This window comes from Oryzias latipes, chromosome 22, assembly GCF_053564925.1.
Source record: "Oryzias latipes strain Hd-rR chromosome 22, Olatipes_Hd-rR_3.1".
NCBI classification, from domain to species: Eukaryota; Metazoa; Chordata; class Actinopteri; order Beloniformes; family Adrianichthyidae; genus Oryzias; species Oryzias latipes.
Genome location: NC_136258.1, coordinates 19301569 through 19313652, shown reverse-complemented (window position 1 = coordinate 19313652; position 12084 = coordinate 19301569). Strand labels below are relative to the sequence as shown.

Genomic DNA, 12084 nt, shown 5'->3' with positions numbered 1-12084 from the left:
CCCAACCTTGTTAGTAAGAAAACACAGTCCAACACTCATCATCATCATCATTAATTTATATATAAAGCACCTTTCACCACCAGCCAAGGAGGCCCAAAGTGCTGTACACATGGACAACAAAACAATGTAAAATCATAAAAGAATTAAAAGCATAAAACCAAATTAAAAATTGTAGAGACATGTATTGAAAAGATTCAAAAGCATTAAACCAATTTAAAAGAGATTACAAACAGCATATTAAGGCTGATGGTAAAGCGCTACAATGACAATTCTTTTTTTTTAATTCTCCAAGAGCACTGCAACATGGTAGCCACGGTAACACATTCAACTTAACATGGAACTTTGCACTGTGACACTAACTCCCAGCCTCATTATTAAAAAAAATAAAATATAAAAACATAGTCCGACACTGCTACACTTTAGCCATGTTAGCGTCTTCACAATAATACCCAACCTTGTTTGAAACATAACTGATCCATATTAATGGCGTGTCGTTTTTTGAAAAGGAGTGTGGAAAAATTGATTTGCGGGCTTTGTTTTCCAAAAGCACATGGCGTCTTTCCATCAGGGAGCAGCAAGTTGTTCTAAACGGAGCTGCATATAACTGATATTAAGAGATTTACTGATTTATTAACATTTCCATCGTTCAGCATCAACATTTTTTCATAGTTGATTGACTCTTCTCCTCAGGAACAAAAGAGGCATAAATCAGTTCTTGGCTTTGCCTGCGAGAGCCTGTCTGACTCCCTGCATCTAAGAGAAACTGCATTCATGTGATGGAATGCATTATGGAAATGCTGAAAATGACTTATAGTGCCAAGTGATAAATTATCCCGATAAGAATGGGCGATATCTGGACATCGCAGTTCTATACTGGATGTGTTTTATGGGTTCATGCATTTTTAATTTTTTGGGGCCGAAGCGGCTCTGTGTCAAAATGAAGACAGCCTCCAGCGTGAGCGTTTGAACTCATGTCAAGCAATTCTTCAAAAACTATTTTTTATCTTGTGAATCGCAAGAGGTTTTGTGAGCAATGTGTTTTTGTAATTCGAGATTTGAACATCAACTTCTCCACTTCTTCAAGTTTCTTTTTTTTTTAAATCCTCTGTACTTCTACTTTTGCATTTTCTTGCATGCATAACAACATTCAAGTTCCACAGAGGTGAATATGCGATACAATATGAATGCCAAAATAAGAACTAAAACCTCCTAAAACCATTTTCTTTTCTGTAGTCTACCCTTACCCATTGAGCTTTCAAAATAAAAGCATAGTTTGTGCTTTTAGTTTTCTGTGTAAATCCTTTTTTGTGGTCAGATCTTTCTTTAGCTTTGCTACATTTGTGTCATCTTCAATATTTGCAGAGATTTGTTAAGTTGGAGTGCGCTAAGCTACAGTAGTACACTGCACAGGCTTTTAAAGGGTACACAGCATAGACAAGGAAATTGTGCTTTCAAGTGCAAAGACTGAAGTGATCATTTCATCTTTACAGAGGCCTCTAACTCTGCATGAGCACAGCGGATAATAATTAAAATATTAAATATTAATTATTTCCAGTTTTGTTTGCTTTTATTTTTTTACAACGTAAAGAAACGTGGCTAAATTGGGGATTTTTTTTTTCAAGCATGACTTTAAACTTTCATCTGGTTTTTCAGGTGGAACCATTATTATTATTTTATCGGACTTATCGTGGGAGTTACGTTCCAAAAAAAACAATAAATAAAATCTGCGAAGTAGGCTTACAGATGTATTAAGGCTGTAATACTCCTAATTACACACTGTAGCCACTTTTCTCTAACATTTTCAAACTTTTTATACTTGCTACACTCTCAAAGTTCGAACCATCATAGAAAACAACTCAGATAGATAGATAGATAGATAGATAGATAGATAGATAGATAGATAGATAGATAGATAGATAGATAGATAGATAGATAGATAGATAGATAGATAGATAGATAGATAGATAGATAGATAGATAGATAGATAGATAGATAGATAGATAGATAGATAGATAGATAGATAGATAGATAGATAGATAGCTTTTATTGTCGTTTGCACACCTTTTACACTGACATACGATATTAGTTCCAGTACAACCCGAACAAGATCAGACATACAACAAATACACATGTACAGTTCAGAGTTGACTGAGGCTGCAGCAGTAAATGCGCAGCCTGTGGCCACTGGAAAAAGCGACACAGCGATCATGTACCCTTTGACGCTTTGCTTAAATCCAACCGAATCACACTGACAACAGAAGCAGAGTGGCGCAGCGGAAGCGTGCTGGGCCCATAACCCAGAGGTCGATGGATCGAAACCATCCTCTGCTATCTATTACGTTTGGCATTTGGAGCAGACAGCAAAGAAAGAATTTCATTGTGCAGGGAAACCCGTTTCTTTACTGTGCATATGATAATAAACCCTTTGTATCTTGAATCTTGAATCTTTTTTAAATCGCATCAGAGTTCACTTGCAAGTTTTCAGGAGGACTGTGGTTTGTGTGTTTGTTTGTCTGTTTGTTTGTTTTGTCACTCTTCCGCTAAGCTGAGAGCAGACACGAAGGAAAAGAAATGGACTGAGCGCTCTCCAAAACAACTGTATTTTATCATTTCTTCTTTAAAAATATACATATAGAATATATTAAAAGAGTTTTCCTTTGTCAATGCATGAGTATTTCCCCAACTTCACTTACTTAATTAACGCATGTTTACAGATCATTTTATTAATAATAATATTAATAAACGTAATTTTTAGGAAGCATAACGGAGGCTCTGCAATTTTTTGCCTTTTGTTTGATCATAATTAATGAGTACTTGTGTTTTATATAACTAAAACGCATTACAATGACGTAATATTTTCACGTTTTTGTTTCTCAAAGTGAAATAAAGTTCTTGTTAACTGCTGCATCACCAGTGATGATGTTTTACAAGCCGCATTGTACCTTCGTTGTCCTGATTTATTTTAAAATTCTCTTTCATGTGGGGTCAGTGCGGCGCGAGGTGGTGCTGACTTTTAAATCCGGGATTTGCTTACGGCAGGGGGGCTCACACTTTTTTGGCATGTGAGCTACTTTTGAGTCGACAATATCTTGGAGACCTACCTGTAAGCGTATTTATATATATATATATATATATATATATATATATATATATATGGATTTGAGATGAGAGATAATCCAGATAGATGGAGGACTAGTCAGTGTGAAAGCCACTATCCAGGATGAAACATCCAAGATGCATGATTACATCAAGCTCAAGGCCCCAACTGACAGTGTTCTCAGTGAATGTCTCAGGCAATGGAGGGCAGAGGATACAGTGCTGGAGGACAGATCCTCATGGGAGGACAAACCCCTGCATGGGATGTACCACCGGACCATAACTGAAGTGGCTGATATCAAGAAGTCCTACCAATGGCTAGAAAAGGCTGGCCTACAGGACAGTACTGAAGCGCTCATCCTGGCAGCTCAGGAACAAGCCCTGAGCACCAGAGCAATAGAGGATCTACCACACCAGACAAGAATCAAGGTGTAGGCTGTGCAAAGAGGTCCCTGAAACAATCCAGCACATAACTGCAGGATGTAAGATGCTGGCAGGTAAAGCAAGTGGCTGGAATAATATACAGGAACATGTGTGCAGAATATGGAAACCCCAAGGTCAAAATGGGAAACACCTCAGAAGGTGGTAGAGAATGAGAGGGCAAAGATCCTGTGGTACTTCCAGATCCAGACTAATAGGATGGTAATGGCGAACCAACCAGACATTGTAGTGGTGGATAAAGAACAGAGGAAAGCCGTTGTGGTGGATGTGGCAGTACCAAGCGATGGGAACATCAGGAAGAAGGAACATGAGAAACTGGAGAAATACCAGGGACTCAGAGAAGAACTGGAGAAAGCCTGGAAAGTGAAGGTGACAGTGGTGCCTGTGGTAATTTGAGCACTCGGGGCAGTAACCCCCAAGCTGGAGGAGTGGCTACAACAGATACCTGGAAAGACCTCAGACCTCTCAGTCCAGAAAAGCGCAGTGCTAGGAACAGCTAGATACTGCAGGACCCTCAAGCTCCCAGGCCTCTGGTAGAGGACCTGAGCTTGGAGGTGAAACCACCCACGGAGGGTGAGAGGGGCGTTTTTTTAAATACATATGTATATTTATATTTAAATACTATTAGTAAGTGTTTGTTGTTAAATGTTTGTTTATTAGTTACATGTTTATTTCTACATTGTTTTTTATGTGCTGATGATTAAAAACTGCACAGTAAGATTACACAAAGATACTTTTGTATTAACAGATGAGGCATTTTATTACAAAGCTAGAAAGCAGTGACTATCATATGTCATGCTCTGTTGTAAACCGTGCAATGCAGGGAGCATAGCATTTCTGAAGTCTGTGCCACGGAAAAAAACGCTTCCCTAATGAACTCGTATTTATCAGGCGAGAACTGCAGAGCCGGTAACAGGAGGACACACGCCGGGCGGCTTCAATAAACACTCCGCTTGTCCGGAGTGGTCTTCTGCCGGGGACTTGACGTTTAAACACGCATATGCAGTGACATATGTTTCAGAGGATGTCCGATGGGCCGTTCTGCATGTCAATCATGTCCCGTACTTCTCAGTGAGGATTTTGATTGGCTGGTGGATTTTTTTAGAAGTACTTTTTATTGTTTTGTTATTTATCTTTGCTGTCCTGCGATCTACCCTCATGCCCTTGAAGATCGACCTGTCGATCGCGATCGAGGTAATGAGCACCCCTGGCTAAAAATCTGAATCGTTGCTTCCCACCTGGTGAAGTTGCCTATGTGGTCACATTAGGCAGCTGATAAATGATGGTCATCTGCACTTTTCACAATAAAACTCACCCAGATTCCTCAGATCATTACATTTCATTGAGACAAATTTATGTATAGTAACATATATGCTAAAATATAGTTATTTAAAGTTTTTTTGCTGTTGCTTTTTTCTGTTCAAAAACTGGATCTTTAATAGGATTAAATCTAATACAACATTATTTTTTTCCTTGTTTTTAAACATTTCTGGTCAGATAGTGACCCCAAAGATGGAAGCCTGCAGCTAAATTGATGCTACAGTCAGTCTTACAGGGGGTCTGTTGAAAAGAACTGCATGGTGATTAGCCCCGCTCTGATAATCCATAATAATCGGTACGATAGCTGTAGAACTGAGCCGCTGGCTACAAATCTGTGAGTCTGGTCAGAAAATTCTCCATCTTTTCATCCACATCCCGTCTGATTTTCTGCTTCCATCTTCACAGAAACCAATTTGAGGAACCAGCAGACTCTTAGCGGAAAGAAAGCAGGGATGCAACAGCTGAACAGAGCGAACAGGCAGCCATACATATGGATCAGGTCGGCAGCCTGAGCATTAATAGCCTCCCTCTGGAATCTAAAACACTGGAACAGGCCAAAGAGGAACTCCTGAGGGAAATCACAATACCGGCAGCCATTCAGGTCAGCTTGTACATGTTCTCTGCGAGTTACAGCTCCATTTTGCTCCCCCTTTCTTTAGTCTCCACGGCCGGAGAGCTTCCTTCTGCGAGGTGATTTATACACTTGCATGTCTTATTGGGTGAAGAGAAAGAATTGCATTTCTGTTTGGGATGATTTATGTTTTCCTGGAACATGGTGAAGGTGAGAGGACGTCAAAACTCTACCTTCCACTGTATAAGCTTTCCAAAAGTGACGTTAAACTATAATTAACATTATTGAAAGCTGTGGATCCTTTTTTGAATCCAATCAAAAAGTAGATGTGTAAGAACGTAGTTGTTTTATGGCCTGCATGCTAACACTTTTTGTTATATTAGCATAGTTAGCATAGTTTTCATCTTTAACAATGTGTTTTTTCTGTGATGCTTGATTATGTTGAATGCAATGCTAGAACAGTTTGCAACGTTTTATTTTCTATAGCTCTGATTCAAAAAACCAAAAATGTTTCTAATTGACCAATATACAGACTAACATTAGATTTGCTATGGGAATGAAACATGTTTTCTACTTTAAAGTTAGTATTTTTGTTGAAGTATTTGCTCTATGTTACAATAAAACATGTGGTTTAATAGCCAAACCTCTGCTCACATGCTGGAAGTGTCCTAATGATGGCTAGAGTTGTTAGAAGTGCTGATGTGAAGATCATCAACGTTGGTATTACTTTTTTAACACATCATTACTCAGCAGAGATTATAGCTTTTCATCTTGAATCATTTGCCGAAAGCATTAAGGGCATAGGCATGTGGTAGAAAGTGATGGACAAAATAAAGGGGATCACCCCAAGTGATTCAATCGCCACAGCTCTTATTGTCACTTTCTCCCTCCAAGCATTCCTTTTTCCTCTAGTTTTTCATGTTCCTTCTCCATGATGTTGCCAACACTTGGTATTGCCACATCCACCACCTCTGTTTTTTTGTTTTTTATCCACCACTACAATGTCTGGTTGGTCCGCCATTACCAGACATTACGTTTGTCACACAGGACCTTTGCTCATTCATCTTCTACCACTTTGACCTTGGGCTTTTCAGTCCATATTTGTCCCACATTTTCTTGTGGCACCTGTGGCACTCCATGCCCTGCCAGCATCTTACACCCTGCAGTTATGTGCTGAAATACCTACACCTTGGGTCTTGTCTGGTGTGGTAGATCTGAGCCTCTATGGCTACGTTCACACTGCAGGGCTTAATGCTCAATTCAGATTTTTTGAAAAAATCTGATTTGTTTGCTATAGCGTTCACATTTCCTAGTAAATCCGAGCTTTTCTGATCTCCAGTGTGACCGTGACACGACCCAAACGAGACCCGCATGCGCAGAAGCCAGAAGAATACTCAACGGTGAATGACGTCACTTGTTGTTTGCAAAGCAAACGTTAACAATGGATGTCAACAATGGTGTTGTCAAAAGCGGAGCTCTTTTTGTAATATTAAATTTATTTTCACGAAGGAGCAGCACAATTACAATCTTCTCATTTTAAGAAGGCAATGGAGTCGGGGTCGTCTGTACCCACTGTTGTGGAATGGAAATGTGCATGTGTTGGGGCCGCGCGCCCGCGTGTGTGTGTTTGCAAGCGCGTGCCGCGATAGAGAATGGGGGGGGGGGCAGTGTGGGCGCGCATGTTAATAAAAGAAGGGTTCCCCCAGAATAAATGCAATGGACTCTTTATCAACCCGTTCTGGAGAATCTAAGGATCAGAACAGGGAGGAGGAGGAGGATCGCCTCGGGTCCCCCGCGCTTCTGATCACGGTCGGAAAGGGGAGAAAGAAAAAAAAGTTATCGCGGGAAAGGTTCAACACCACGCTCTACCATTTAGCTGGAAATTTTTTCAAAAACCGCCCAGTTGCGATAAGAGCCCTGGAGTTTGGCCTGAAAAGAGCGATCACCCCAAATATTAATCCAATCAGTGACCTGCTTCCCTTCCACTGACGGGTCTCAGCAGCATCGTCCACCATGGTTGATGTTTACGTTCTCGTTTCAGCCTACTTCAACGCAAAATGATGACGTTTGTTGCGTGTCGATGACGTACGGTTCGGAATCAAGTCGCCTGGCCGGTCAGACGGCGGTCGCAATTGAAAAGATCGGCTACGTTTCGGAATCAGGCCGGCAAACCCACGGGGCCTGGGTCGCATTTGAAAAGAGCGGATCTGTGTCGTTCAGACTGTCATGAAAAGATCGGAATTGGGCCGCTTAGGGGCAAAAAATTCGGAATTGGGTCGTTTCAGCCTGCAGTGTGAAGGTAGCCTATGTCTCTCGTCCTCAGGGTTTGTTCCTGAGCTGCCAGGGAAAGTGCTTCAGTGCTGTCCTGATGGCCAGCCCTTTCTAGCCATTGGTAGGACTTCTTGATATCATCCATTTCAGTTATGGTCCTCTCCGCTGCCTGAGACATTTACTGAGTACACTGTCTTTTGGGGCCTTATGCTTGATGTTTTTGTGGATATTGCATGTTTCATCCTGGAGCTACAGTCATAACCCTTGTGCTATCTTAGGTGACCCCACCCTTACTTTGACATGTTTTCCCTACCATGACAAAGCTGGTTTAAGGTGGAAAGATTTCATGTAATCTATGGACACCAATGAAGATCACAAATCATTGAAGAAAAAAGGGTCAGCGCACTGTCTAGTGGGTCTGGATGACCCGACTCCAAATGTTAAAGTGCCTAGGATAGCACAAGGGTTTAAGGTGCTGGATTTATGGTTTATGGTGAGAACCATAGTGTTTTAACATCCATAGTCTTTATGTTTGCCTTTGGCAATCTCATTATTTCTGCAGGGTATCTAATGACTGGTACAAATTAAGAAAAAAGGTAAAGAGGGTAATTTTTTTCTTTCTCAGCAATAACTGCAATTTCAAATGTTGAAAGCAACACAAACTTGGAGTTTGAGTAATAAACCCCATACGTTTCTCCTACTCAATACTGTTACACCTTCAGATGTTCTGCCATCGGGCATTTCACACGGGAGGTTGTTCAGAGTCATTCAAGGAAATACAGTAAGTTCCTGACTCACACTGCACTGAATCACAACCAAACATGACTCACAACGCGCCGCCTTTCGTCATAGGGAGATTCTTTTCAAGTCCCCAGAAAATGTTGCTGTAAAAGTCTCCATTTTATTGTCCGTTTGAAGAACTTTGACCCGTTTCAAACCCAATACTGATGTGGTGGGAGTTCTGGATGAAGGGCTTCATGTGCTGTGGTGCAGGAATGCTGACAATGCAACAGGCACGGCGAGGAACTTGTGACCTTGTTGAAGTGCCACATCCTCCTACACAACCCTCTATCAATAACGCCTGTGTCTTCACCAGATTGTGCAGATTGACTTGTCGCTGTGTCAAAACAGTGAGAGCTATTCTGTTTTGTTTCCGTGTAACCCTTGTGCTATCCTAGGCACTTTAACATTGGGAGTGGGGTCATCTAGACCCACTAGACAGTGCACTGAACCTTTTTTTTTCAATGATTTGTGATCTTCACTGGTATCCATGGATTACAGGAAATCTTTCCACCTTTATCCACCTTTGTCATGGTAGGAAGAACACGTCAATGCAAGGGTGGGGTCATCTAAGATATCACAAGGGTTAAAGACACTTGAAGACATTAGTAAAAAAAAAAAAATGTTAAAACCACTTAATGTTAAATTGAAATTTATAATTTTTTGTCAGGTAAATATCTAAGTAAAAGATATGATGAAGACAATAAAAACATATTTTGCAAGTAATTTGGTTTACATGAATATTGGTTTTATTGTTCACAGAGTTTATGGATTTTCCGAATACTTCTTAACCCATCAACGTTTGGCTCCGGTGTTGACGTTCTTTGGACTAACATACCTCTTCAACTGTTTATGCAATTACAGCAGAGTCTAAAGCAGAGAAATGCAGCTAATACACCAAACTGCACAATAGTTAAGTGCTTACTCAATAAACGCATATCAGCTGATTTTTACGTGGAGAAAAGTGGCTTTTACACAGTTTACAAAAAAACTGTTGCATATCCGTTGGAATTACGCCAACTGCGTAAACAGTTTAAGAGTACTGAAAGAATTTCAAGACAAAGTTGCCCTTTTTCCAAATTGGTTTGATCCACACCAGGTGATGACACTCCTGCTATAAACGAGTGAACTATAGTTCCTCTGAAAACAAAGATCTCGGTTTGCTAGCAGATAAACCCTGGTGCAGTTTATAACAGTGTGAATCCAGAGCGGACCCCTCCAACCCCACCAAGAACTGGAGTGAGTTAGTGTGACGTCACCCATAGAAAATGGCGTACATATAATGTAGATCCAGACGAAATCAAGTCAATTCAGTCGCCATATTTTTGCAGTAAAGACGTTGGTTGGGGTTGGGATTGGTTCAACGTCGATGTCTTGGTCATCATTTCCATGGCAACCACTTTACCTGATCAGAAGTGAGCTTGTTGGAAGTCCACACCCCTTTGACATGAGATTACATGTTTTTATTGAGGCATCTGATTAGTCAGTTTATAATTCGAATAACCTCTGCAACAGAAAAAGTAGAATTTAACAAATTAGGATTAGCAAAAACATGCTGGTAAAAGTTAGCTGAGCAAGAATGGTTATTCTGATAAATGCTGTATAATGACTGTAGAACTCAATGGGATTTCCCTGTTACTTCCTGTTTGAGACACAAGGGGGAGGGGTCACACAGTCCTGTTCTCACACACAGTCAGTGGTTAAAAAACAAAGACAGTGAGTAAGGTGAAAGAAGAGAAAACCAAGAAAATATTTGAAAAAAAATCAAGAAAGAGAGGATGCTTATATGGTTGTTACGCACTAGCACAGAGGTGTCCGAGGCCTTCAGGGTCGATTTCCAGACACATAGACCAGATCCCGGTTCCAACAGGAAGAAAGACCCTCCCGTTCTCTGGCTAAGCCAGTTTTCTTCTTCTTCTTCTTGGCTTTTTTTTTGGCCAGTCAGAGTTTGTTTTGAACCACCACCGAGCAGCTGCTGATGTAAATGCACAATGTTTCCAGGTGGTTTCGTCCACTCCGCAAAAGGATGAAAGTGTGGAATTTCTTAGCGTTTTCTACATATTTGAAATGAGCACCATCTTACTAGCTAACGTTTGGAACAATTTTTTATATAAAAATCTCACAAATATGGATTCATAATTGTAACATTTGGAGCCCAAAACCAGTTTCCTTGCTCGTGTGGTGTTATGCGGACTTCTTAGACTCAGCATAAAAACAAACTGTCCTCATTCCCGACCTCTATGTACGGGTGTATTCCTGTCCACGTGCGACTCGTGTTTGGATGTGCGTGCTCGCTACTGATGAGGCAGGGATGGTTGTGTCTTGATGCAGCAGCAGCAGCAGCCTGTGGAAACGCAAGGCAGGGTGATTTATAGCCTCTTACTGAGAGCATAAATCACACCTGCAGCGCCGCGCCTTTAAACGCCCCGCGTCCTGACAGCATTTACCTTTTATAAATGATTGGGCTGAACCTCCCATGGAGCCCGAGACCACAAAGCTCACTCGCTTCCCGACCAACTCTTCCTTTTGTTTCCCCTCTTTCCTCTCGGCTCCCTCCTATTTACATTTTGATTCTCCTCTTTCTTCCCCTCCCCGTTTACATTTTTCGTCTACCTTTTCTACACTTGCAGGGCATGATGGGAAGCCGCCGAGGGGCTCTGTCCGCGTCTCCGGGGGATGGAGAGCTAAAGCTGCAGCGATGCGGCTGCATCTGCAGCCGTTAAGGAAATGAATGTGTCAGTCTTGGCCCTATCTGCCTTCCTCACAGCCACTTTTGTATGAGGAGGAGGGGTGTCTCAGGATAAACGACACACACATATAAACAAACACACACACACACACACACATATATATATATATATATATATAGCTTGTGTCACGGCAGAAATGTGAGGCGGGGAATACACAGCCACAGCTGCAGCCGTGTGGCTACAGATAAAGGTGACGTCTTGAGGCCATTACTTATCCAGCACAGCAGCGAAAGGTTTGCAGATATTATACCTGCTGTCTCCACATAATAGCTCTCGGTTGGAAGCCGCGCGCTCGCGTACAAATAACGTCCATGCAAACCAAACAAAGTGCTGCACAGCCGGGCCCCCGCGCAAAAATTTACACAAGTTCCCCGCAAACACGCACGGCGGCACACTCCGGGATACCTCGCCTCGCTGAGTTAAAACAGATGAAAGAGCTTCTAAATGAAATCTGACTCAACAGTTTGAAACGCAGCACTGTGAGCATCGGTGGAACAAAACAACATTTTTCCAGGCTGCCAAAGCCAGCAGGAGCACCTGAATTGAGGTTTGTTTTCAACTCCCGCTCCTCTTGAGAATGCCGTACATCTGATTTGGATAAACAGAGAGATGTCGCTGCATGAAAAGTTCCCCGATTTCTTTTTAAATAACACCTTTATTTAATAATGAATGACTCGCCTACTATTAGCATTTTTGTTCATTTTTGTGCATCTAAACCTGAAAATCTACTTTCTTTATGAAAGAAAAGATGAATAGTTTAAAAAAAAATATCACAATTATAGAAAAAACCCATTGTGAGGCAAATTCTACATTGCATACTAGGGGTGTGGTGGCAAGAGTCTGGCAATACCATAC

At 41.4% G+C, this 12084-nt stretch overlaps 1 long non-coding RNA gene and 1 other non-coding gene across 2 annotated transcripts; one reads left to right on the top strand and one right to left on the bottom strand.

Annotated features, from left to right (window-relative positions):
* The first annotated feature begins 2259 nt into the window (after positions 1-2259).
* On the top strand, positions 2260-2331 carry trnam-cau (transfer RNA methionine (anticodon CAU)). Its single transcript has one exon. It is a non-coding gene; the product is annotated as a tRNA-Met (tRNA).
* A 6874-nt stretch (positions 2332-9205) lies between these two features.
* LOC144989028 (uncharacterized) lies at positions 9206-11635 on the bottom strand. Its single transcript, XR_013653168.1, has 2 exons — positions 10927-11635; positions 9206-10823 (listed from the first exon to the last, which is right to left on the bottom strand). It is a non-coding gene; the product is annotated as an uncharacterized LOC144989028 (long non-coding RNA).
* Positions 11636-12084: the final 449 nt, after the last annotated feature.